Source organism: Notamacropus eugenii, chromosome 5 (assembly GCF_028372415.1).
Source record: "Notamacropus eugenii isolate mMacEug1 chromosome 5, mMacEug1.pri_v2, whole genome shotgun sequence".
NCBI classification, from domain to species: domain Eukaryota; kingdom Metazoa; phylum Chordata; class Mammalia; order Diprotodontia; family Macropodidae; genus Notamacropus; species Notamacropus eugenii.
Genome location: NC_092876.1, coordinates 67087124 through 67111539, shown reverse-complemented (window position 1 = coordinate 67111539; position 24416 = coordinate 67087124). Strand labels below are relative to the sequence as shown.

Below are 24416 nucleotides of genomic sequence, written 5' to 3'. Positions count from 1 at the left end.
GGAGGAGGGGAGATAATGAGAGAATTTGGAGTACAAAATTTTTTTTAAATGAATATTAAAAAGTTTGTTTACATCGAATTGAGAAAAATAAAATATAAAAAAAATCCTGATTTACAGATGAGGCAACTGAGAGCTAGAGAGATTTTGTGACTCGTCAAGTACACAGATGATAAGTGGAAGGTATTTGAATTCAGGATCACAGAATTTAGAGTTGAAAGGGAGACCTTAGAGGTCATCTAGTCATTTTACAGATGAAGGAACTGAGGCCCAGAAAAGGCAAGTGTTCAAGATCATGCAGGCCAATGAGCAAGTTTAGAATCGAACCCAGGTCCTTTGATTCCACTAGATCATGCTTCCTCCCACCATCATCCCCAGCTTATCTCTAATGTGAGTGGAAAAAATACAGATTTAGAGGAAGAAGAGGCCCTAGAAATCTACAAGGGCTGCCTTCTCATCTTGTACCTGAAGGACCAGAGTTCTCCAGTTTCTCTCTTTCCCTCCCTATCTCTTGTCAACTGGCTCAGTTTCTCAGAGGGCTGAGAGTGTGGCTGACTTCAGGTACATCCTCACTGCTACAATTTAATCCCATTCAACAGACAAGCATTAAGGACCTACTGGGTGGAGGAAAAAAGCTATTCTAACTTTTAAGAATTTAAGAAGATTTTTACTTTTTGAAATAAATTTATATTGCTGTCTTTTGTCTTTAAATCACTTCTATTTTCCACTGTAAACCTCTCTCCCTTCCCCTCCTACTGAGCCATCCTTTATAACAAAGAATGGGAAAAAAAGGGAAAACAATTCATCCAGATGAACCAACACATCCAAAAAGTGTAATGTTGCCTTCTGTGTTTCACATCCATAGACCCCACCTCTGCCAAGGAAGGGAGGGGTGGGGAGGAGGTGTCTTCTCACATCTCACAAGCTTGTGGTACCAAGCTTGGTCATCATAACTTCAACTGTTTTGTTCTTGTTCTTTTCATTTACCTTGTTGTAGTCCTGGCACATACAATTTTCCTGGTTCTGCGGGCCAGCAAAGCTCTTTTAATGACCCCAACCAAGCTCCTCTTTGAAATTAAAGTCCATCTTTTTCACATCAAAGTTAAACCAGGCTGATATACAACTGGTTGCAAGAAGACAGTCTCAGAAGAACTCCAAAGGGCAATGGAGAGAGCAGTAACACATCACAAGAAAACAGAGACTAGCGCAGCAAGGGCAATGGAAAGGATGTTATGAAAGAAATACAATCAAAAACAGAAAATGGGCTAATTAAAGTCAAGATTGGGGGGATGATGAATGGACAGCCCCAAAGTCCACTGGCGACCCCCTCAAGATATCAAGAGCTCAAGGTGGGTCCCAGAATGTTGAGTGGACATTCTGTGGCTCATTCATAAGAGGACATGGACAAGGGCTATATGGGCTGGCCAAAGAGGGATGCTTTGCCAGAAGCAACTGTATCAGTGAAGCAAAGTACTAATTGTTGTTTAGTCGTTTTTCAGTTGTGTCTTACTCTTTGAGACCCCTTTTGGGGTTTTCTTGGCAAAGACACTAGAACCACTAGTCATTTTCTTCTCCAGCTCATTTTATACAGATGAGAAAACTGAGGCAAATAGGGTTAAGTGACTTACTCAGGTCACACAACTAGTAAGTGCCTAACTTTGATAGAGTGCTTTGTGAGTGTTATCTCACTTGATCCTTACAACAACCCTGTGAGGTTCTAGCCCCTATTTGACAAAGTCTGATGCTTTAAGTGACTAGCCCAGGGTCCCATAGCTACCTAGTAAGTATCTGAGCAAGGGAAGGGAAGGGAATAAGAATTTATATGGAGCCTACTAATGCCAGGTACTGTGCTAAATACTTTTTTCCTTTTTTTTTTTAACACCTATTATCTATTCCTTCTTCACGACAACCCTGGGAAGTAGGTGCTATTATTATTCCCATTTTACAACTGAATAAAATAGATAAGTGACTAGTCCAGCAACATGGAAGTGTCTGACGTTAAATTTGAACTAAAGTCTTCCTCACTCAGCCTATCACTCTAGCCACTTAGCTGTCTCTGAAGCAAAGATTCTTAAATCTGGGGTTCATGGGTAGATTTGGGGGGAAGGTCTGTGATTTTTTCATATTCTAGCAACTATTTCAACATAATCAGTTTCCTTTGTAATGTCATGTTTTATGCACATTTAATTTTGCATATTTTATGTATTTAAAAACATTATTCTGAGAAGAGGTCCATGATAATAAAGAGATTAACAACCCCTGCTCTAGTTCACTAGACAGCCTCAAAGTCAGGAATGCCTGGGTTCTTGCTCCTGCTAAAAATCAGCTGTGTGACTCTGGGCAAGTCCCTTACCTTCTTTTTACCTCTGGCTGTTTTCTAGGACTGTTTTGTGGAGCAGGTGCTGATCTCATTGGCAGAGGGAATTTCTATACTAGGAGTTCTTTATGCCGAGACCATCTCCAGTCGTTCTGATGAATATCTATCTGGTCACTGGACCCAGATGGCTCTGGAGGAGAAAGTGAGACTGGTGACGTTGCAAAGCCCTCCCTCACTCAAATCCAATTCAGTCGCCACATCTATCGTCATCTCCCTGACATCATGGTCTTCTTCAAGAATGAAGGGCAAACCACATCTTTATGCCAATGAAATCCAAGGTTCAGACAATAAAAGGGCCCTCCCAATTCTGACCTTCTATATTCCAAGGACCCTCCCAGCTCTGAAATTCTGGGTTCTAAGGCTTCTTCTACCCTTGACATTTGATGTTCTAAGACCCCTTCCAAATTTTTAACATTCCATGTTCTAAGACCTCTTGTAGCCTTGCCATTCTATTTTCTAAAAAGTCTCTATTTTAGACCAGCAGTGTCAAACTCAAGTGGAAGCAGTGGCCCCTAAACCATACATAAGGATTCTTGTGGGTCAAATATTGACTTAGTTTTTAAATGTAATATTATCTGTTTTATTGTATTTTCATGCATGTTGTCTTTCCCGATGACATTTTCATCTGGTTCCAGCAGCACTCTGGGAGGGTTGTAGATCACCTCTGAGTCCTAACTCCATGCTTCTAAAGAGCACCTGGGAGTTGCCTCCCACCATCTCCTAGAAAGAGGCCCTGTTCTTTTGAGAGGCAGAGGGCAGCATATGTGGGCTTTAGTCCACTGTTGACTCCCATTCAACCTTCTCTGGACCTCAGCTCTTCCTCGTGGAATGGCCATAGTTCGCTGCTTTGCCCTGTTTCCTTGTCAGGATCAAATGGGAGAATGGTCAGTTGGAAAAGTGCTTTGGAAAGGGGATGCCCTTTCCACAAGATGCACATGTTTTCATTATTGACAATTTACAGAAAATATTCCAGGAGCAAAATGGAATGCCAAGCCCACAGAAGCCAAGGATAAGAAGGGACTTTGAAACAGGAAATATCGGTGCTGGAAGGGGTCTTAGAGCACAGAATCCCAGAGCTGAAAGGGGACCTCACAGGCCATCAAGCCAAACCATCCCCCATTTTACAGATGAGGAAACTAAGGCCCAGGCATGCTAAAGGATTTGCCTAGAGCTACACATATAGCAAGTATGAAAGGTGGAATTTTGAGTCCAGGTCCTCTGGCTTCAGAACCACTGTTCTTTCTTCTGTGCTATGTTGTTAGAACTAGGAGCTCTGGCACCTTTGACATCACTTGGATTCAGCCTACCGAATGTGGAGTCAGAAGACCTTGATTTGAATCCTGAACAAAATCACCTCCATTCTCTATCCTTAGAGATTTTCTCATTCATGAAATGAGCAGACTACAAGCAGATGAATCCTAAGGTTCCTTCCAGTCCTATGTCCTATCAATAAACCAATAAGCATTTATTAAACACCTACTATATGCCTGTCAGTGGGCACATATTCAGTTTTGCTCACATATTCAGTTCATCCTCACAACTGGGAAGGGTCTATGAAAGGTTATTTTGCTAGACCTTCCTCCCCTAGCCTGCACCCTTTATAAGGCCCTGTCCAGCTCCATAGGAAAATCCAGGCCAGTTGGGAAGCAATCTGGGATCTGGTGGTGAAAGGGTTAAGCTTGCAGTGGCCAGAGAGGCTGGGTTGGGTCCAGCTGGGACATTGTCTGAGGCAGGAAATCTCTCTCCTCTCGGGGGGTGGGGGGAGCAGCATGAGGCTGCTGCTGTGTCTGACAGGCCTTGCCTGTCTTGGTGTGCAAGGACTAGATGGGGAGAACTCTTTACCCTCACCAGGAATCCCTGAAACTTCACCCCAAGTCCTCCAAAGCTTGCCCAGGGGGCAGAGTCCCTGGGGGAAGTCAGAGGAAGAGAGTAGAAGGCCCCTGCCCTTGGGCACACTCTCTTTTGGATGGGGGAGGACTGGGTCCCTAATCTGAGAGAATTGTCTGATGGGGGAGTTAGGAAACCTATGTTAAGGAGCTCCCCTATTTGGCAGGAAGACACACCATTTCTCCCTCTGAGAGCCCCTGATCTGATGAGGCAGGACACACACAGGGCTCAGATGCAAGGGTGGAGCTGGAATTGATGAAGTGTGAAAGGTCAGGTGAGGTAGTCAAGGAAGGCTTCTTGGAAGAAGAGAAAGGGATCCGTGAGAACAGCTCGGAGAGGGCAGGAGGCCAGGGACCACACAGTATTTCCATGCCTTTGCACTGGCTGCACCCCATGCTTGGAATGCAAGTCTCAACATCTAAGAGTGGCCTTTCCCAGTCCTCAGCCCTTTGGGCTCCCCTACCTGCAAGTAACTTCTTAAGGTTACCTAGTAAACCCACCATAGCTTCTTTGTATCCATTTATTAATTTCCTTATGGGAACAGAAAGCCTTTTGAAGGCTTCTCTCTTTTCTTTGTATCCCATACTTGGCCCTGGGTCTGGCCCACAGTAAGCACTTAATAAGTGCTTATGGATTATTTAACATTAATGACCATCCAGCACAGGGCTTCTTTTTTTTCAAGTGATCTTCATTTTTTTTCTTTTTATTAATTTATTTTTAGTTTTCAGCATTCACTTCTACAAGATTTTGAGTTCCAAATTTTCTCCCCATCTCTCTCATCCCCCCATTCTGATTACCCCTTCCCCCAATCTGCCCTCCCTTCTATCACCACTCCACTTCTTATATCCCCTTCCCTTCTATTTTCCTGTAGGGCAAGATAGATTTCTATATCCTGTTAGCACAGGGATTTTTAACCTGTTTTGGGTCTTGACCCCCTCTGGCTGTGTCTTAAGAAGCCCAGGGAACTCTTCTTAGAATCATGTTTGATTTTATTTTATTTTTAGTGCATCAATAAAATGCCCAGGATTAAAAGGAAACCAATCACACTAAAATCCAGTTCTGAGAGTATCTTTAAAGGCAGGCTCCCAGACCCCAGGTTAAGGATTCCTGGACTGGCCCAGCTCCTCAAATGACCACCAGGACATCTGCAGCCCAGGCAGGTTGTGGGGCTCTCAGGGTCACATAGACCTTGGATTCTTACCCAGGGCCTGACTCCACACAGATCCCTCTTTCCCCTAAGGACACTTCTCCAGTCTTGGCTCCCCCTTTTCCCCCTCCCCTGCTTTCCCTGAACCGGATATTCTCTCTTCCTGGTCTCAGATCTCCTGGGAGCTCCCAGAAGAGACTTCTTCCTGCAGCAATTACCAGAGCCTCGCCCACAGGGTAGTCAGGATGGGGAGGGGGAGAGGGGGTGCAAGACCTGAGCCCCAGAGACAGAGCTGTTTCCTTCCTCTGCCCAAACCTCATTCTCGGATGGACTCTGGGGTTCGGGAACAGGCCTGACTCATGGTGGCTCCTTTTGGGGGAGGGGGTCTCATTGCACTCCAATGAGTTTCAGAGCCAAGGAGATGGGAAAGCAGGCGATGCCATCCCAGTAGAGTCTGGGCAGAAGTGAGTCACACATTAAGCAGTTGCTCTGCGTGTGGGTTTACACTGCACTTAGCACTAGAGACACAAAGAAATGACAAAAACATGGGCCCTGCCCTCAAGGAGATCACATTCTAAAGGAGAGACCACACGCAGATAACTATGCACTCATAAACTATACATGGAGTCCATGGAAGGCACCAGCGATTGGGAGAAGAGGCAAGGCCTCCCCTAACAGTGGGAAGTGAGGGGAAAGAGCCTTCCAGGCATGGGGACAGACGGCCAATGCAAAGCCTTGTGCTGATGGGGCCATTGGCTCTGGGACCTTCAAGAAAGCCATGGTTTCTCTCTCAGAAGCGCATAGAGTACTTGGAAAAGAGAGGAAGGTGTGAGAAGATTGATAAGGTAGGAAGGGAGCAATGTTATGAAGGGCTTTGAATGCTAAACAGAAGCATTTTATTTGTCTGAAAGTAATAAGGAGCCATTGGAGCTCATGGAAGGAGGAGTCGGGCAGGGATATGATCAGACCTACACTAGAGGAAAATCACTTTGCTTGCTGAGTGGAGAAGGCACAGAAGTAGGGAGAAACTTGATGCTGAGAGACTGGTTAGAAGGCTATTATAATAGGCTAGAGAAGAGGTAAGGAGGACGTGAACTAGGGTGGTAGCTGTGTGAGTAGAGGGGCATTGGTGATACTTTAGTGCATAGAGTGCTGGGTCTGGAGTCGGGAAGACTCATCTTACTGAGTTCAAATACATTCTCAGACACTTAGTTGTGTGATGTGGGGCAAGTCACTTCACCCTGCTTGCCTCAGTTTCCTCATGTGTAAAATGAGTCGGAGAAGGAAATACTCCAGTATCTCTGCCAAGAAAATCTCAGATGGGTCAGGACAGGACTACACAACAATGAAAATGTGAGCGGAGAGAAGGGGGAATGTTGTGAGAGTAGGCATGGTGAGACTTGGGAAGAGATTGGCTCTGTGGGGCCAGTAAGAATGAGGAGTCGATGATGATGTGGACATTTGAAGCCTGGGGGACTGGGGAAGCAGGATGATGCCTCTGACAGTAACAGAGAAATTGGGAAGAAGGGAAGGTTTGGGGAAGAGATAATGAGTTCTGCTTTGGACATGTTGAGTCTGACATCCAATTCAAGATGTCCAAGAGGCAATTAGAGATGAATGACTAGCTCAGGAGAAAAGTTTTAGATATGAGAATCATCTGAATAAAAATTAATTGAACCCATGGGAGTGGATGAGATTGCCAAGTAAGAATGTAGAGAGAAAAGAAGGCCCAGGACAGAGGGAGGGAGGATGAGGCACAGAAGGATGGTGAGCAGAGACTAAAGGAATCTTGGAGTAGGCAGGATGTTAGAAGGCACTTATTGAGTATTTAGCACACCCAGACTGGCATTTTGAATAAAGGACTATAGAATGGGAGGGAATACAGACTTCATCAACATTTATTAAGTGCAAGGACATTATACTCAGGGCCAGGGGGGGCACGAGATTGAGTCAAGAATGGCTGCCTGTCTTCATGTGGCATACAGTCGAGCAGAGGGATAAGATACACAATTAAAACATTGTGATGTGAACTTATCCATGATGATTGCAGCAGAACCCAGTGCTCTGTGGGGACCAAAGTCAGGAAGGTCACAACTGACAAAAGGAATCAGAAAAGACTTCCTGAAGGAAGCAGACTTGGGTTGAGGAGTGGATTTGAATTGGACGTTAAAGGGTGGCTAGGAAGTCAACAGGAGATAGGAGAAGGGCATTTAAGGCATCCGGTAGTCTGAGCAAATGGGACAATACAAATATGAGGTAAGAGAACAGACTGATCTGGAATCCGGAGTATTTATTGAGGAGTAGTACAAAATAAGGTTAGAAAGATAGGCTTTGAATACCAGGGGTAGATCTTTACTGGGTAGGCAATAGGAAGTCATTGCAAGATTTGAAGCCTTAGTGGCTAGAAAAATGACTTTGAAGATAGAAAGACATGGACTCAAGTCCTCCCTTGGACACATCCTTGTTGTGTGACCCTGGGAAAATCATTGAACCCTTTAGTACTTCAGACAATTCTCTTAAGACTATACCTTGCAGAGAAGGTACTAATCTGCATTGGTGTAGGGATTTTCCTTATCTGGGAATTCTAGGCAACTAGGGAATTCTCAGGTCCAGCCCCTATCCCCATCCCCTGTTATTAAACCCAAGTGTGGCAGCTTGGGCAAGACAGATGAGGGTGGAGAAAGAGCAGAGGGGGAAAAACATGAGCAGACATGCTGGACCACATGCTCTCTAAATCCCATGACCCTATGACCCTATAACCAGATGAAAAGAAAATTAACAATGCCAGTCTGTGTGTGCTAAATACTCAATTAATGCCTTCGAACATCCTGCCTACTCCAAGATTCCTTCAGTCTCTGCTCACCATCCTTCTGTGCCTCATCCTCCCTCCCTACACTACCATCCCACCCTACCCAATTCTCTAGCTCCATTTCTGGACTTATATAATCTCATTTGATCTTCATTGCAACCCTATGAGGCAAGGGTATTATCTCCATTTTGCAGATGAGAAAACTGAGGCTAAATGGCCTGCCCATGCTCACACAACTAGTATAGACTGAGGTAGGATTCAAATCCAGGTTTCTCCCAGTGCTCTTTGAATTTCCCTACCTCTTCCCTTTGTTGTTGTTCAGTTGTGTCTGACTCTTCATGACCCCATTTGGGGTTTTCTTGGCAGAGATACTGGCGTGGTTTGCCATTTCCTTCACCAGCTCATTTTACAGATGAGGAAACTGAGGCAAACAGTGAAGTGATTTTGGTCCCACAGCTAGAAAGTGTCTGAGGTCAGATTTGAATTCAGGAAGGTGAGTCTCCCTGACTCCAGCTTTGGTGCTCTATTCACTGCACCACCTAGCTCCCCTTTCCTCTCTTCTACATCCTCTCTAAATGAGTCCCCCAAACCCTGCCAGAAGTATTTCTACAATATCCAGCATCTGTTTGAAGACCTCTGGTGTCAGGGAAGTGCTTACCTTTCAAGAGAATGCATTCCACTTTGAGACAGCTCTAATAGTTGGGAAATATTTCCTTATGTCAAACTAAAATCCACCTCCCTGTACCTTCCACCCTGTTCTGTGGTATGGTATCAAGCAGAGCAAGCCTAATCCTTATCTGTATGACTACCCTTCAGATATCTGAAGACAGTGATCATATCCCACTTCCATCTTTTCTTTTCCAAGCTACACAACCCCAGTTCCTTCAATGGTTCTTCATATGAGGTGGCTTTCAATCCCCTCCACCATACTGTTTGTCCTTCTCTGGAGGGGCTCTTGATTACTGACATCCCTTCCAATGCCTAGAACCAGACACAAGATTTGAAATTGGATAGTCTGGCAAGCATGAGAAAAGGCACTCCAGTTCCTCAGGGTACCCTAGAACCCTAATGAACAAATGTAATGGTTCTGACTCTAGGATAATGAACCTGAGTACATATTTGTTAGATGAGTAATCTTGGCAAAGTGTTCGCATTGGGACCCTATAGGAGGAGGGCTGAGCATGCCACATAGGAGCATCCTACTTGAACTAATTATTCTTGCTGACTTGACACTAAACTCAGTTGTTTCTACAAAGTACAAGTTCTGCTAGCTCCTTCTCAATTTGGATGCCCTGGGGCTAGGAGATGCTCGGCCCTAGTTAGTTGGCATCTTAGTAGATTTAGTCCAAAAGAATAAATGCGAAAAGAATAATTACAAAAAGTAAGGTAGGTAGATAGGGTGGGTACTAGCAGCTGGGGAAGGGGGATCAGAAGGGACTTCCTTGTCCCTTCAGCTGAGCTTTCAAGGAAGTTAGGAATTCAGTGCTGGGAATGGACATTATATGTTCTGGGAATGAAGAGGGAGAGGAAGCTAAGTGCCAGGGATGGTGGACATGCTCAAAACATCGGAAAGATCATTCCCCCTGCCCCAGGGCTATAAATCTCACTGATGTAGAGACCCCTGGGAGAAGGTTTTCCTTTGGAAAGAACTGCCAAGAGCTCAGGCATCAACAATAGCCTGGCTCCTGATATGGGGCGTGGTCTCCTGGCAGGGCAGCCCACCCATCATCTACCTGGAAAGGAAATGTCAACAGCTCCCTCTTTATCATGGAGAGGGGTGGAGGGAGGGCACAGACATTAGGCAGGGTTTACTGGTATCTCCGCCACACCCAGCTCCAATCTCTTAGCCAAAGCTGGAATAGGAATAATGACAAAATCTACAAGCCAGCTTGGTACCCCACCACCCCTAATCTGACCATCCACCACTCCATCTCTGCTTCTTCCACCCATTTCCCTCATTATCAAAATCTAGAAGCAGTCTCTAGACCTGAAGTCAGGATTATAAAGGAAACAGAGACTCATATATCACTTCCAAGACTTATTATCTGTGTAATCACTGGCAAATCACCAAACTCTCTGAACGTGTTTGTAAAAAGAAAATAGTAATTTTCCTTCACACAGTTGTTCATGTCACTCAACTTAAAGTGCCATCTCCAGAGTTCCTAGGGATCTCTCAGTAGCCATATCTAATTGCCTCTTCTTAATCCTGGACCTCTCTGAAGGCCTTGACCCTGCTGACCACCCTCTCCTCCCAGACCCTTTTGCCTCTCTGGTTTTTCACAACATTAATATGTCCTGATTCTCCTCCTCCCTGTCTCATTCTTCCTTCTGTTTCTTTCTGCTGGATCATCATTCATGGCATATGTACTAACTAACTGTCTTGGTGGACCCTCTTCTCCTTTCTTTTTACAGTCTCTTGCTTGGTGGTCTCATCCATTTCTATGGATTTAATTGTCATCTCTATGCAGATGACTCCCAGATCTAAATATCCAGCCTCTGTCTCTCTCCTGAGATAGAGCTCATCATTCCCAGCTGCCTATTAGACATTTGGAAGTGGATGTCCCCCAGCTATCTCAGACTCATCATGACCAGAAACTTTTTTTTCCCCCAAAACTGTTCTAGGAATACAAAGGGAGGGGAGACCCAGTACTAGGATGATACATACACTCAGAAACATCAGGAAGAGACATGAATACAGTCGTCTGTCCCTCTCCCCCGCACCCCCAATACAAATCTCCAGCCAATGACTTGAGCAGAGTCCTCTGGGACTAGATTTTCCTCTGGAAACAACTGCCAAGAGCTCAGACCCCAACAATAGCCTGGCAGCTCCTCTCTTGAGGAGGTACCACCTCCTTTGTGTTTACTCAGATTCAGAACTTGGTGTCATCCTCAGTGCCTCACTCTTTCTCATCCCACATGTCCAGTCGGTGGCCAGATTTTATTTTTTTTCTCTCCCCTGTCCCTTCTCACCAGCACCCTGCTTCAGGCACTTATCCCTCCTCACATGGGTTATTACCGTAGACTTTGATTTCTTCTTCCCACCTCAAGTTTCTCCCCACTCCAAACCATCTTCCCAAAGCACAGATCTTACTTACTATGTTATTCTGTTCCTCAACAAACTCCAGTGACTCCCCATTGCCTCCAGGATCAAATATAAACACTACTGGGAACTTCCAAGCTCTTCACAACCTGGACCCTTGTGACCTCTCCAGTCTTCTTGGACATTACTCTCCAGAAAAGACTCTGTAGGCCAACTTTCTGAGCCTACTTGCCATTTCACAAAAACATACAACTCCCCACCTCCCTTTCCTATACCTCTGAACTGGCTACTCCCCATACCTGGAATTCTAAAATGCATGCCCTTCTCTCCTCTTCAGTTGAGCCATCCCCTTCTACATACACCTTTTCATCTCTCCTGGCTGCTAGAAGTCCTCCCTGCCTATGCTGTCTCCTTGCAGTCATTGTGTGTTATCTCTCTCATTAGAATATAAGTTCCACGAGGGTAAAGACTGTTTCTCTTTTGGTTTTGCACCCCCAGCATTCAGCATATACTGTCTGGTCCTTTTCAGTCATGTCTAACTCTTTGTGACTCTATTTGGAGATTTCTTGGCAAAGATACTGAAGTGGTTTGCTGTTTCTTTCTTCAACTCATTTTATGGATGAGGAAACTAAGGCAAACAGTGAAGTGACTTGTCCAGGGTCACATAACTAGTATCTGAGGTTGAATTTGATCTCAGGTTTTCCTGACTCTAAGTCCAGCACTCTATCCACTGTGCTACCAATAGCACGTAGTAGGCACTTAATAAAAGTTGGTTGATAGATTAATCACTTAAAGTGTTCTGAAACTTTAATGTGATATATGTAAGTTATTATCAACACCAAAACTAACTCTTATCAGTATCCCCACCACTCATCCATCCCTATCATAATTACCTCATTCCTATTATCATCACTCATACTTCTCCCATCCCCATAATCATCCCACTGATACCATCATTATGTTTACCACTTCCTGATTGACCATGACCACCTCTGTGACCATCATTATGGCACCAGCAGCCCTCATCATCATTATCATTTGAATGGCCACATCTTCTTTCATATCACTGATTGAGACCTTGGAGCGAGGGACCTCAGAAGAGAACTGAAGAGTTTATTTGATTCCACCTTGTAGTTTTTTTTTCAGCAAATGAGAAAACTAGAGCTCAGAGTAGCAGGCACTGGATTTGAACCTGGTTTTCTCTTCAAATCCAGTGCAGCTGCATAAAAAGATTCCTTTCACATCTCCAGAGCTTATAGGACTATAGAATGGGATGTCAAAGCTGGAAGGGACCTTTGAGATCATTGTGTCCAACCATCTCACTTTACAGATGAGGAAACTGAGGCTCCAAGAGACCAAGGATTTGTCTAAGGTCACACAGCAAGTTAGTGACTGTGCTATTTTCTTCCTTTTTTTTTTTTTTTTACCAGTCCTACAATTTTACTGGCTTAGGGAGCTCTATGTAAAAGAAAGCCCTTTAATCCATACAGAATACCATCTGCTCTGCAATTTATAGTTTTAGAGGGTTGTCTGCCTTGCCCAACGTCTCACAGCCAGTGAACACTTCCTGTGAATCTAGGTCTTCCAGATGCTGAGACAGCTCTCTCCCTCTATTATAGTGCGCTACTCCTGTAGTTGTTAATATCGTTGCAACACATAGATGACATCACAGACTTAGAAGGGAATTGAGGTCATCTTGAACAAACTACTTGTGGTTTTTTAAAAAATGTAAATTCCTATCGATATCTTTTGTTTTAGATTATCTTCATTTCCAAATGCATCCCTCCATCCTCCCCTATGCAGAGAGCCATCTCTTGTTATAAAAAAAAGAGAAAGGGGGGGAGAGCAGTTCAGCAAACTGACCAGTCAGTAGAATCTGACAATACATGCATGCATACACCCATGTTCTCCCCACCTCTGCAAAGAATAAGTGGAATTCATTAGCACTTAGCACAGTGCTGGGTACATAGTAGGTGTTTAATAAATGTTTAGTGATTTATTGATCTTATCTCAAGGGCCAAGCTTGGGCGTTATAATTATATAGTATTCTGTTCTCGTTTTTTTGTTCTTTCTATTTCCACCTCCTTAGTCCTTGAATATTACGTTTTTCTGAATCTGTTTACTTCATTCTGTATCAGTTCAAATAATTATTCTCATGCTTCTCTGAATTCTTCATTGTTTCTTATGGTTCAGTAAAAGTCCATTACATTCAGATACCATAATTTATTTGTTAAGCAACATTCCCAATGGATGGGCACATGTGTTTGATTTCCTTGGGTTACATATCTAGCAGTGGGTTCTCAAGGTCAAAGGATATGGATATATTTGTTAATTTCTTAGCATAATTCCAAATTATTATTCAGCTAAACAATAAATAAATATTTATTAAGCACCTACTATGTGTCAGGCACTGCTCTAAGTGCTGGGGATGACAACAGAGGCAAAAACTGTCCCTGCCATCAAGGAGTTTACTATCTAATGGGGAAGATAACATGGAAACAAATATGTACAAACAAAATACAGGAAAATTAGCAGATGACAAAAGAAAGGTGCTGAAATAAAGAGGGGCTAGGGAAAGCATCCTGTGGAAGGTGAGGTTTTAGTTAGAACTTAAAGGAAGCCAGGGAGGTCAGTAGGTAGAGCAGAGGAGGAGGAAGAGCATTCCAGGCATGGGGAACAACCAGAGAGAAGTCCCAGGGCTAAGAGATGTGAGATAGACAAGAGAACAGTGTCACTGAATTGAAGAATACCCGTTGGGAAGTAAAGTGTAAGAAGACTTGAAAGGTAGAAGGGGGCTAGGTTATGAAGGCTTTGAATGCCAAAAGTAGCATTTTATATTTGCTTCTAGAGGCAATGGGAGGCCCATGGAGTTTAGTAAGTAGCTTTAGGAAAATCACTTTAGCAGCTGAACAGAGGATGAATTGGAGTGGGGAGAGACCTGAGGCATGATCAGACCTGCACTTTAGGAAGATCAGCTTAACAGAGGATGGACTGGAGTGGGAGACACTTGAGGCAAGGAAACCAACTCTAAAGCTACTAGGGTAGTTTAAGGGTGTGTGTAATGGGGGCCAGCATGAGATTGTGTCAAAGGAGAAGAAAGGGACATAGGCAAAAGATATTGTAAAAGTAGAAACAAAAGTTTGGATGAACATCCCACCCTCTGGTGCAATCCCTCTTCAGCTTCCTTTTGTGCATTGTCTTCCCCTCTTAGATGGTAAGCTCCTTGAGGGCAGAGACTTCCTTTTTTTTTCTAATTTGTATTTGTGCTTAGCACTGTACCTGACACTTAGTACGTGCTTCATGGATGTTTACTGGCTATTTATTGACATGTTCTGGATAAAGAATCAACAAAAGAGACTGAGAAAGAGCAGTAAGACAGGGAGAAGCCGGGGGGGGGGGGGGGGGGGGGTCATGGAAACCCAGAGGAGAGAAAGGCTATAAATGGAACAAGAAGGAAGAGGATTGAGAAGAGGCAAGGATTTGACAATGACTAAATTCTAGCTGACTAAGCTGACTTTGGAGAGAGCAGTTTCTATGGAAGGATGAGGTCACAAGTGTGACTAAGAGGGTATAGAACTGAGTAACAAGAAGGAAGTGGTGATGACCTGGGAAAGAACCAAGGGGTCAAGAAGGCTTGGAGGTCATAAGGTCAGGCACAGGGAAAGATGGTAAGATGAAAGAATATGATCAGATAAAATAATTTCAGAGTTCATAACCATGGAAGTAGAACAACTATGGGTGACCACAAGAGCAAGAGTGTGTCTATCCTGATATGTAACTAAGGTGAAGAGGAGGAGAAAATCATGGAATCAGATAGACTGAAGAGCTGGGAAGTTAGGACATTTCAGGGAATACAAATATGCATGTTAAAGTCTCTCAATACGAGGACAGAAATTGGGGAGGAGAGACAGAGAGAGACAGAGACAGAGAAAGAGAGGGGGGAGAGGGAGGAGAGACAGAGAGAGACAGAGACAGAGAAAAAGAAAGAGACAGAGAAAGAGAGGAGGAAGAGGAAGAGAGAGAGAGAGAGAGAGAGAGAGAGAGAGAGAGAGAGGCTGTGAATGGAGTACTGATAGAAGGAGAGTGTCCTGGGAGTTGATGGATAATAGCCACCAGGATCTAGATTGGCTGATAAATTTGAATAATGTGAACCTCAAAGGATTAGAAGTTGCTGAGTGATCCTACTAGGGAGGCTGGGAATAACAGTGAAGAACAAGGAGTATTCTAACTTCTCCTTCCCCTTTCCCCGCAAAAATGAGTTGAGGGATATGAATACAGTACAACCAGTATTGGAAAGGGTAGCCAGTGATGCAGAGTCATTAGGAGGGAGCCAGGTCTCAGTAAGCAGCAGAGGATGAAAGGAGTGAAAAAGGAAGAGGTTTAAGATGAAAGTAAATTTGTTCATTATTGAACAAGCATTCCAAAGATGGGTAGTTCACATTCCACCAACAATGTATCCTGAGTCTGTCTTTCCTCAGCCCTTACAAACACTATTTCCATCCCATTATTTTAACCAGTTTAATGAGTATGAAGTCAAAGCTTAGAATTAGTTTAATTTGCATTTGTCTCATTAGTGATTTGGAACAATTTTTTTGTATGGTTGTGACTGAATCGCTTCCATTTGAATTGTTTTAGGAAAATTCTGAAGATCATCTCAGACACTGAGGACCTTTCTGGAGCTAAACTGCCAAACATTATTGCAGAGAGCACAACTCTGATAGGCTGACCATGTTGTTGGAATGTCAAACATTCATTTGCCTAAAAGACTATTTTACAGAGAACTCTCACAAGGCAAGTGCTCATGTGGAGGTCAGAGAAAAATAATTCAAGGATACTCTCAAGATATCTCTGAAGAACTTTGGAATCACGACATGGACAAAGGACTGCCCAGCATGGCATTCCCACTTCAAAGAAGCCACTAATGTTCTATGAGAGAAGCAGAATTGCATTTGCTCAAAAGAAATATACAAATTTAGAGATGACTAATTGGTTATGTGGACTATTTTGCCCACCTTCCAAACTCATATTGGTCTGATCAGCCACAGTTGGATACATCATAGCTTGACCCCAATACAGTGATGTCATATTGGTCCTCTTTGAGAATGAAGGACATCTAACCAATAGTTTTCGATTCTTCTTTGGAAAACTGTCCATATCCTTGGAGCACTTATTCACCAACCCCCTTATATTCAGGTAAGGAAACTAAAGCCTAGAAATATGTAAGGACTTGTCCAAGGCCACCTTAGGGAGCCAATGAACAGCAGAGCTGGGACTTGAACCCACCTTCTCTGACCCCAAATCCCCTAGCTCTTTCCATTCTCTTTCCACTAGCTCCCCAACAGCAGATTCACTTGAGCAATTAAAAGTATAACTTGCAAGGATATGAATATTTGAGGTGTTATTGATAGAATTAGTCTTGGACTAAAATAGACCTTGAGTTTGCCTATTCAAAGACAAACAAGATTCCGACCCTGGGGCAGGAGGGTTAGGGTTAGAGTCAGACCATGTAAGGACTGGGTAAGGAACACACTGCATTCTCTATCTATTGGGTGGGTACTTCTGGCTCCATTGCATAACTGTCCCAACAACAGAGGATCGCAACATCTCCTTGGACCAATGCCAGGCCCTTGAACTAATACCGCAATGGGAATTTCCTGAAGTTCACAACTTTTTTTCAAACATTTTCAGTTTCCTGTGTTGCTAAGGTCCTTAGTTTGCAAAACAGCAACAGGAAGTTGAGCTTGGAGAATGCTCAGAGGCTGGGGGGTAGGGGAAGAGAGGTGTAACCCCACAACAATGACCCCACAGATCCATTTTCCAGCCAGATCTTCCATATGTACTCCTGGCCCTAAGCTCTCGGGGTATTAGTGGAATGCCATAGGGATTTCTCCTTGGCTCAGTTCATGTCAACATTTTTATCATTTATTGGCATTTATCATTTAATATATTAAGAGATAGTGTGGGATAATGGATGGCATGTCAGACTTGGAGTTATAGGAGGACTGTTATTACTGGGTTGTTGTGTTCGTCCTTTGTTGCTGAAGAAGACCATGCCATCAGAGAAATGATGACATGACTTGCACTTGACTTTGTTTTAAGTGAGGGGGGGCTGTGCAGGTCACCAGCCTCACTTCTTCTCCAGAGCACTCTGGATCCAGTGACCAGATATTCATCAGGATGACTGGAGATGGCCCAGGATGCAATGGGAGATCTTGGCCTTTTCACATACTTACTTAGAAGGAGGTAATGCCCATTGAGTGAATATGAGAATGCTGAAGGTATGGGGCATATTTAGCCTGGAGAAGAGAAGATTCAAGGAGGACATGAGAGCTATAGACAGGTATTTGAAAGGCTGCCATGTGTGAAGGCAGCGGAGGTAGACTTGTTCTATTTGGTACCAGAGGGCAGAGCCAGGAGGAGTGGATGAAAGTTGTAAAGAAGCTTACTTAGACTTGGTATCAGGAGCTACTCCAGCAGTTAGAGCTGTGTAAAAGTAAAAGTAGAACGATCCACCTAGAGAAATGGGGACTTCTCTCTCTTTGGAGATCTCCAATCTGAGACTGGAGGACCATGTGTTGGTTTTGCTAGAGTGGGGATACCTTTCATGATGGCAGCTGAGGTCCCTTATGATTCACATTTTTTGAGTCTTTTTTAATTAATTTTTTTCAATTAATAGGCACCAACCTTCTCTCCTTCTCCCTGGGAAAAAGAAAAAGAAACCCCCTACAATAAACATGCAGAGTCAAGTTAAACAAGCCCCAATATTCACTGGGTCCAAATATGAATGCCCATCCTCCATCACCTTTCTGTCCCAAGGTGACAAGCGTGCTGATTCATCAGTCCTTCATTATCATGGCTGATCACTGAGGTGACTAGCTCTGAAAATTGTTCATTTTTACAGTGTTATCATTAGATAACATTAGATTGGTCTCCTGGTTCTCACTTAAAATTCCTTGGCAAGAGAGACCTAAGTTCAAATTCCCTTTCTAGAAGGTATTAGCTATGTAACCAAGGGCAAGTGACTAAACCTCTTGGAACCTCAATTTAATGCCTGTAGTATTTACTTCATGACATCCTATAGGTAAAAGTAATGATAATGATGAGAGGAGAAGAGGAGGAGGACGAGAAAGAAGGAGATGCAGAATTTAAGCTCAGGTCTTCCTCTCTCTAGGCCTGGTAGTCTACCCACAGCTGCATTTAATAAGCCTTTACAATATATCAGGCACCACACTAAGCCCTAGGGTAATAAGAACAAAACAAAACAGAAAACAAACAAACAAAACCAGTCCTTGGCCTCAAGGAGCTTACACCAGAATGCAGAGACAACATGTAAATATAGGTACATGGAAGATATCTGGCACAGGCCAGATGAAGGCAGCCTGAAAGGGAAAAGCATAGAAGCAGGTGAGATTTGGGCTTAGTCTTGAAGGAAGCATTTAAGACATGGAAGACAGCCAGGGCAAAGGTATAGGACAGGAGGAGTGACAGCCTTGAGTGCAGATCTGTGAACAGGCTGGTATAGTAGATCATAGAGTGCAGAGAGGGGAAGACACAGTGAGGAGGCTGGAAAGGTAGGAAGGGGCCAGGTTGGGAAAGCCTTTAAATGCCAGAGGACTTTTTATTTAATGCTGGAGGAAACAGGAAGTCAATGGAGCTCATTATCGGGGTAGAAGGAGGCCAGGGTATGACATGGTCAGACCTGTGTTCTAGGAAAATAAGTCAAGGATGGATTATTGGAGTGGGGAGAGACTTGAGGCAGGAAGACTATTTAGAAGTCTATTGTGGGGCAGCTGGGTGGCACAATGGATAGAGTACTTGGCCTTGAGTTAGGAGGACCTGAGTTCAAATTTGACTTTAGACACTAGCTGTGTGACCCTGGACAAGTCACTTAACCCCACTTCCAGAGAAGGAAGAGAGGTGTTTCGTAGTGCTCTAGCTGTGAGGTTATAAAGTAGTTTCACCTAGGATTGTGTGACTGGAGATATCATGAAGGTAGAAAAGACAAAGTTGGCAACTGATTTGATATGTGGGGTGAGTGAGAGTGAGGTGTTGAAGATGACATAGGCCTGAGGCACAAGAAGGATGCTGGTGTTTTGGACCGTAAGATCATATTTGGAAGGGGGAGAAGGTTTGGGGGGAAAGATAATGAATTCTGTTTTGGACATGCTGAGTTCGAGATGTCTATAGGACAGCTAGGTCCAGATGCTCAGGGACAGCTGAAGACACATGAGGGACCAGTCTTGCTCTGTTTGACCCCAGAGGCCAGAATTAGAACCAATGGGTGGAACTTCCAGGGAGGCAAATTTTGGCTCAGCGTAGGGCCAGCCTAGCTAACAATCAAAACTAGCCAAAAATAGATGGACTGCCTATTAGGTAGGGGAGTTTCTCATCTCTAGAGGTATTCTGGGGGATTTGTCTCTTCCAACTCTATGATTTTCCCTTTAACGTTCACCCTGAGCACGTACACTAATGTCTCAGACATGCTGGGTAAATGTCTCAAATTGTGCTATGTAATTAAGCTGCCAAAGCAGCAGAATTTCCTGTGGGGAGTTAAAAGGCCTAGATCCTCATTGCATCTCTGTTCCTAACTTACTTTTAACTCCAAGGAATAAGAGTTGAGTTTAAAACTATTAATAACAACATGAACAGACATTAAAATGTTTTAATAATTAGAGAAATACTAATAAAAAAACTTACAATACCATTTGAAATCCTTTAGAATGTAAAAAAATAGTAAAAATTAGTGTCTTTGTTATTGTCCTTGAAGTAGCTCAATGTACAGTACGTCCAACTGTGGCTAATCAGACCAATAGGAACTCTGAAGGCTCTACCATAGGTTGGGCATGAACAGTTCATGTGAGCATTTGGGGCGAAATCTCTAAATTAGCACATCTCACCTTTCTTTTGAGCTACTGCAATTCTGCTTTGCTTGCAGAGCACAGTACCTTCTTTGACGCACCTACACCATGCCGGGTGGTCTTTTGCCAGTCTCCCATGTCACGTATTCATTTTCAGAACTGTGGGGAAATGGGCATCATTGGTGAAACTATAAACAAGTGCAAAATTTTGGAAGAGGAATTATTGACAGTATACAAATCATAGAACTGATCATGCCTTTTGACAGAGTGAGTTCGTTGCAAGGGCTTAATTTTTAAAATACCATTTAAAAAGGATATTTGCAAGATCAGGTGATATATGTATATTCAGTTACATTGTATCATTATTATTAATTAGGCAAAACATTCAACCCCTCTGGGCTTCATTTTAATTTAAGGAAGGAAGAATTTGGGTCCTGGTTTCCTCATTTGTAAATAGAGGAGGTTGGACAAGATTACCCTTATGGTTCCAATTCTCTAAAAGGAGGGATTCAACAAAGCCTGATTTGAAAGTGCCACCTAGCGTCCACACTCTGAATTGGGAAACAAGGCAAAGTAAGCAGAGTCATGGAATGCTTCCTCCTTGCTGTTTGGACCACACAGGTCGCAGGAGGCAAGTGAGTTTTAAAAGAAAGGAGCACCAGGTTTTGGGGACAGTAATCTGGGTCCTAGTTCTAGCTGTTATCTAGAGATGGGACCTCAGTTTCCACATTCATCAGGTCTTAGCAGCTAGGTGGCGCCATAGTGTAAAGAGTGTCTGACCTGGACTCAGGAAGGCTCATATTACTGAGTTCAAATCTCACCTCAGAAACTTACTAGCTGAGTGACCCCGAGCAAGTCACTTCACCCTAGTTGCCTCAGTTTCCTCATCTGTAAAATGAGCTGGAGAATGAAGTGGCAAACCGCTCCAGTATCACTGCCAAGAAAACCCCCAAAGGGGTCATGAAGATTCAGACATGACTCCCTTGCTGGGGTGTCCTGAGGACTAAACTATATTACAGGATGTTCTAATGCTTCATTTTCCCTCATTCTCATTATTTTTGAATTTCTTTTCTGACACCTTTTGCTCTGGTACTCCTCCATAGTTTCTCATGAATAAAGTGTTCCGACTGTTCACACCCACCACACATCCTCTATAATACTAACTTTCAGTCCTTCCAAGATTGTTGTGTTTCCTGACTCACAGCCTGAGACACCATCAGTAGAATATTGACGTTAAAATGGCACCCTATGGCTACCCAGCAATGACTTGCATCCTTGTCCTGTTTCTCCTGCTGCTGTTCAGTCATTATTCAGTCTTGTCTGATTCTTCATAACTCCATTTCGATTTGTTTGTTTCTTTATAGCAAAGATACTGGAATGGTTTGCCATTTACTTCTCCAAATCATTTGACAGATGAGGAAATTGAGGCAAACCGGGTTGAGTGACTCCCCCAGGGTCACACGGGTAATAAGTGTCTGAGGCTGGATTTGAACTACGAAAGATGAGTCTTCCTGATTCCAGACCCAGTGCTCTATGCACTATGGCTCCATCTAGCAGCCCTGTTTCTCCTGTACCCTTTCACATATGTCCAGATTTTGCCGTCTGATTAAAAAAAAAGAATGACCAATTAGTCCCATCAAAAGAAACGTGAATGTCAAACACAAAACCTTCCCTCTTGACTACCTGACTTAACTTTGTATACATGTTGTGAGGTATTCTACTCAGCAACGTTGTATTCTTCTACTTGTGGAGAGAGACTGATTTGTTTTTAATCTTTACATTCTCAGTAGCTAGCACAGGCCCTTGCACATAGTAGGTGCTTAATAAATACCCATTTAATTAAAAAAAAACACAGTTTGAAAAGCATAGTGTGTAATGGTTCATATTGGAGAGGTATCAGTATCACCAGTGTCAGACTTCCCTTAGGGACATAGCTTCTTCTTAGCTTGCCAGACTGATTTCTCCTCAAAACTTGGTGTTCCTAGGACTCACCTCAGCTAAAGAACCCACAACTTCTAATCACATCAGGTATAAAATCTTCTGCCTGGTTTTCAAAACTTTTTATGTCTATTCCCTTCCTACCTTAACCTTCTTTGTCCCAAAGTCCCTGCTGGCTCAGATATTCTGTGGTCTAAAATTAATCAATCAATCAGGAGGCATTTCTTAGGTGCCTTTCAGTTCCATGCACTGTGCTAGGTACTGGGGACAGTGCAGAGTCCTTTGCAGAGTCCATGTTCCTCACATCTGGAATCCTTTCCTTCTTCGCTTCTCATCATTTCTCTGGCTTCCTTTAGGACTCAGTTCAAATCCCACCTTCTGCAGGAAGCTTTCCCTGATACCTCCTTCCCTCTGAGATTTGTCCAGTCTACTCTTTATCTAGTCTGACAGAACGATTGGGGTAAGAGAAAGAGTACTACAACTAAAGTATAGGCAGTTCAGAAGGGAAAAAAAGGTCTGATGTCTAAGTGGACTCTAAGCAGATCATGAGTCAACACGGCGATGAGGTGGTTACTTTATCAATTCATCAATGGAAATGAAGCATCCACCACAAGGGATCATCATGCTGTTTCCTGCCCTCTGACCTGCTTGGCTGACTCATCTCCATAGACGGTCTCTACCTCCTCAACCCTGGAATGTCACCTCATCTCCATCTAGCATTCACACCCTGGGTCTTTTCTTTTTGGCTGATTCCTCTCAGACCTTCCATTTTAAGATCCCCAGAGAGTACGGACTGATTTTCTTTCTGCCTGTACATATCTGTAACCCCAGCTGCTGGACACATAGTCAGTGCTTGTTGACTTGACTAGAGTATCATGTTTGGTGCTGGGTACATTTTAAGAGAGACAAGGACAAACTGGAGGGAGGGCCTCCAGAAGAGGTTTACCAGGAGGAGACTCCAAACCATTCCATAGGAGGGTCATAGATCAGAGGCAGAAGTGACCACAGAGGCCATGCAGCCCAAGCCTGTGAGGCCCAGGAGGTCAAAAGATTTGTCCAAAGTTACCCAGATAGCCTGCACCAGAGGCCAGATTTGAACCCAAATTCTCTGACTCCAGAATTGGAGACTTTTCTCCTCTACTACACAATTCATGTGGGGATACCAAACCTTGACAAGACAAGATTTAGAGGGAAGGTAATAGCTGCCTAGCACTTGGTAGGGTGCCGGGCATATAGCAGGTAGCTTATATACACTTGATTTTATTTCAAGTACTTGAAGGGAAGCTGGGAAAAAGAGATTTGTTATGTTGGGCCCCAGAGGTAGACCTAGATGGAGAGGATGGATGCTGAAGATGAACCTAAGGATTGGAGCTGCCCAGAAGTGGAACAGGCTGCCATCTCAAGGAAGAAGGAGCTTTTAGAGTGGAAGCTGGTTGTGTCGGAGAGGATATTGGTACTACTGGGTGGATTATCTGACCACCAAGAAGTCACTTTGTTTCTTAGAGATCTCAGCTTCCTCATCTAGAACATTAAGAAGCTGGATTAAATGATTTGTCAACAAGCGCTTATTAAACACCTTGTATATGCCCAGCATTGTGCTGGGGATACAAAGAAAGGTAAAAAGCGGTCTGTGCTCTTGAAGATCTCCAAGAGTCCTCCCAGCTCTGACATCCTGTGTTCTAAGGGCCCTCCCAGCTCTGACATTCTCTGTTCTAAGGCCCCTCCCAGATCCAACATTCTCTGTTCTAAGGGCCCTCCCAGCTCTAATAGCCAATGTTCTGTGATTCTATTAAGTCTTTTCTCTGGCAGGGGTGAATGTGAGGGAGGAATCTGGCACATTCTGAGAAGTGAGCCAGATGAGTTGGAGTTTCTTGTAAGTAAGCATTTAACTGTTTCCCCTTTGCCAAAGAACCATAATGTTCTGGACAGTCCACAGAGGTTAATCTGTTCTTTTCTCCAAGGCAGGTAAGAAAAAATTCAGTGTCACTGCAGAAGATGCTCTATTGGTGGGGCAGCCCCAGGGTTGGAGATTGGGGCTTTTGCAAGGTGCAGGCCTTGCTATGTCTAAAAATCCTGTCTGCTGAAACAACTGGATTTGGGCCCAAATGAATTTGTGATCTGGCCAAAACAGCTGGATTAGTTCCCAAGTGAGTTCCTGATCTGGCTGGAAAGTAGCTGAAAACCCATGGGTCCTAATCAGTTGACTTGTGACCCTAGACAGGGAGAGGGACCTGGCAGAGCAGGAGTCCTTGAGGCATGCTGACCCCAACTTGTCCTATTGAGATGACTCCCCCCCAGGCCCTCTGTTCCGTGTCATTTGAAATATTTGTATATATAAAAATCCCATATAGTAGAGGGGCTTC

The 24416-nt window shown here is 43.7% G+C and overlaps 1 long non-coding RNA gene across 1 annotated transcript in view; it reads left to right on the top strand.

Annotated features, from left to right (window-relative positions):
- The first annotated feature begins 5849 nt into the window (after nt 1-5849).
- The window catches only part of LOC140504457 (uncharacterized), a 26355-nt gene continuing 7788 nt past the window's right edge, over nt 5850-24416 (top strand). The window contains exons 1-2 of the long non-coding RNA XR_011967112.1: nt 5850-6253; nt 15893-16450. This is a non-coding gene — a long non-coding RNA (uncharacterized lncRNA). The remainder of the gene's footprint in view (nt 6254-15892; nt 16451-24416) is intronic.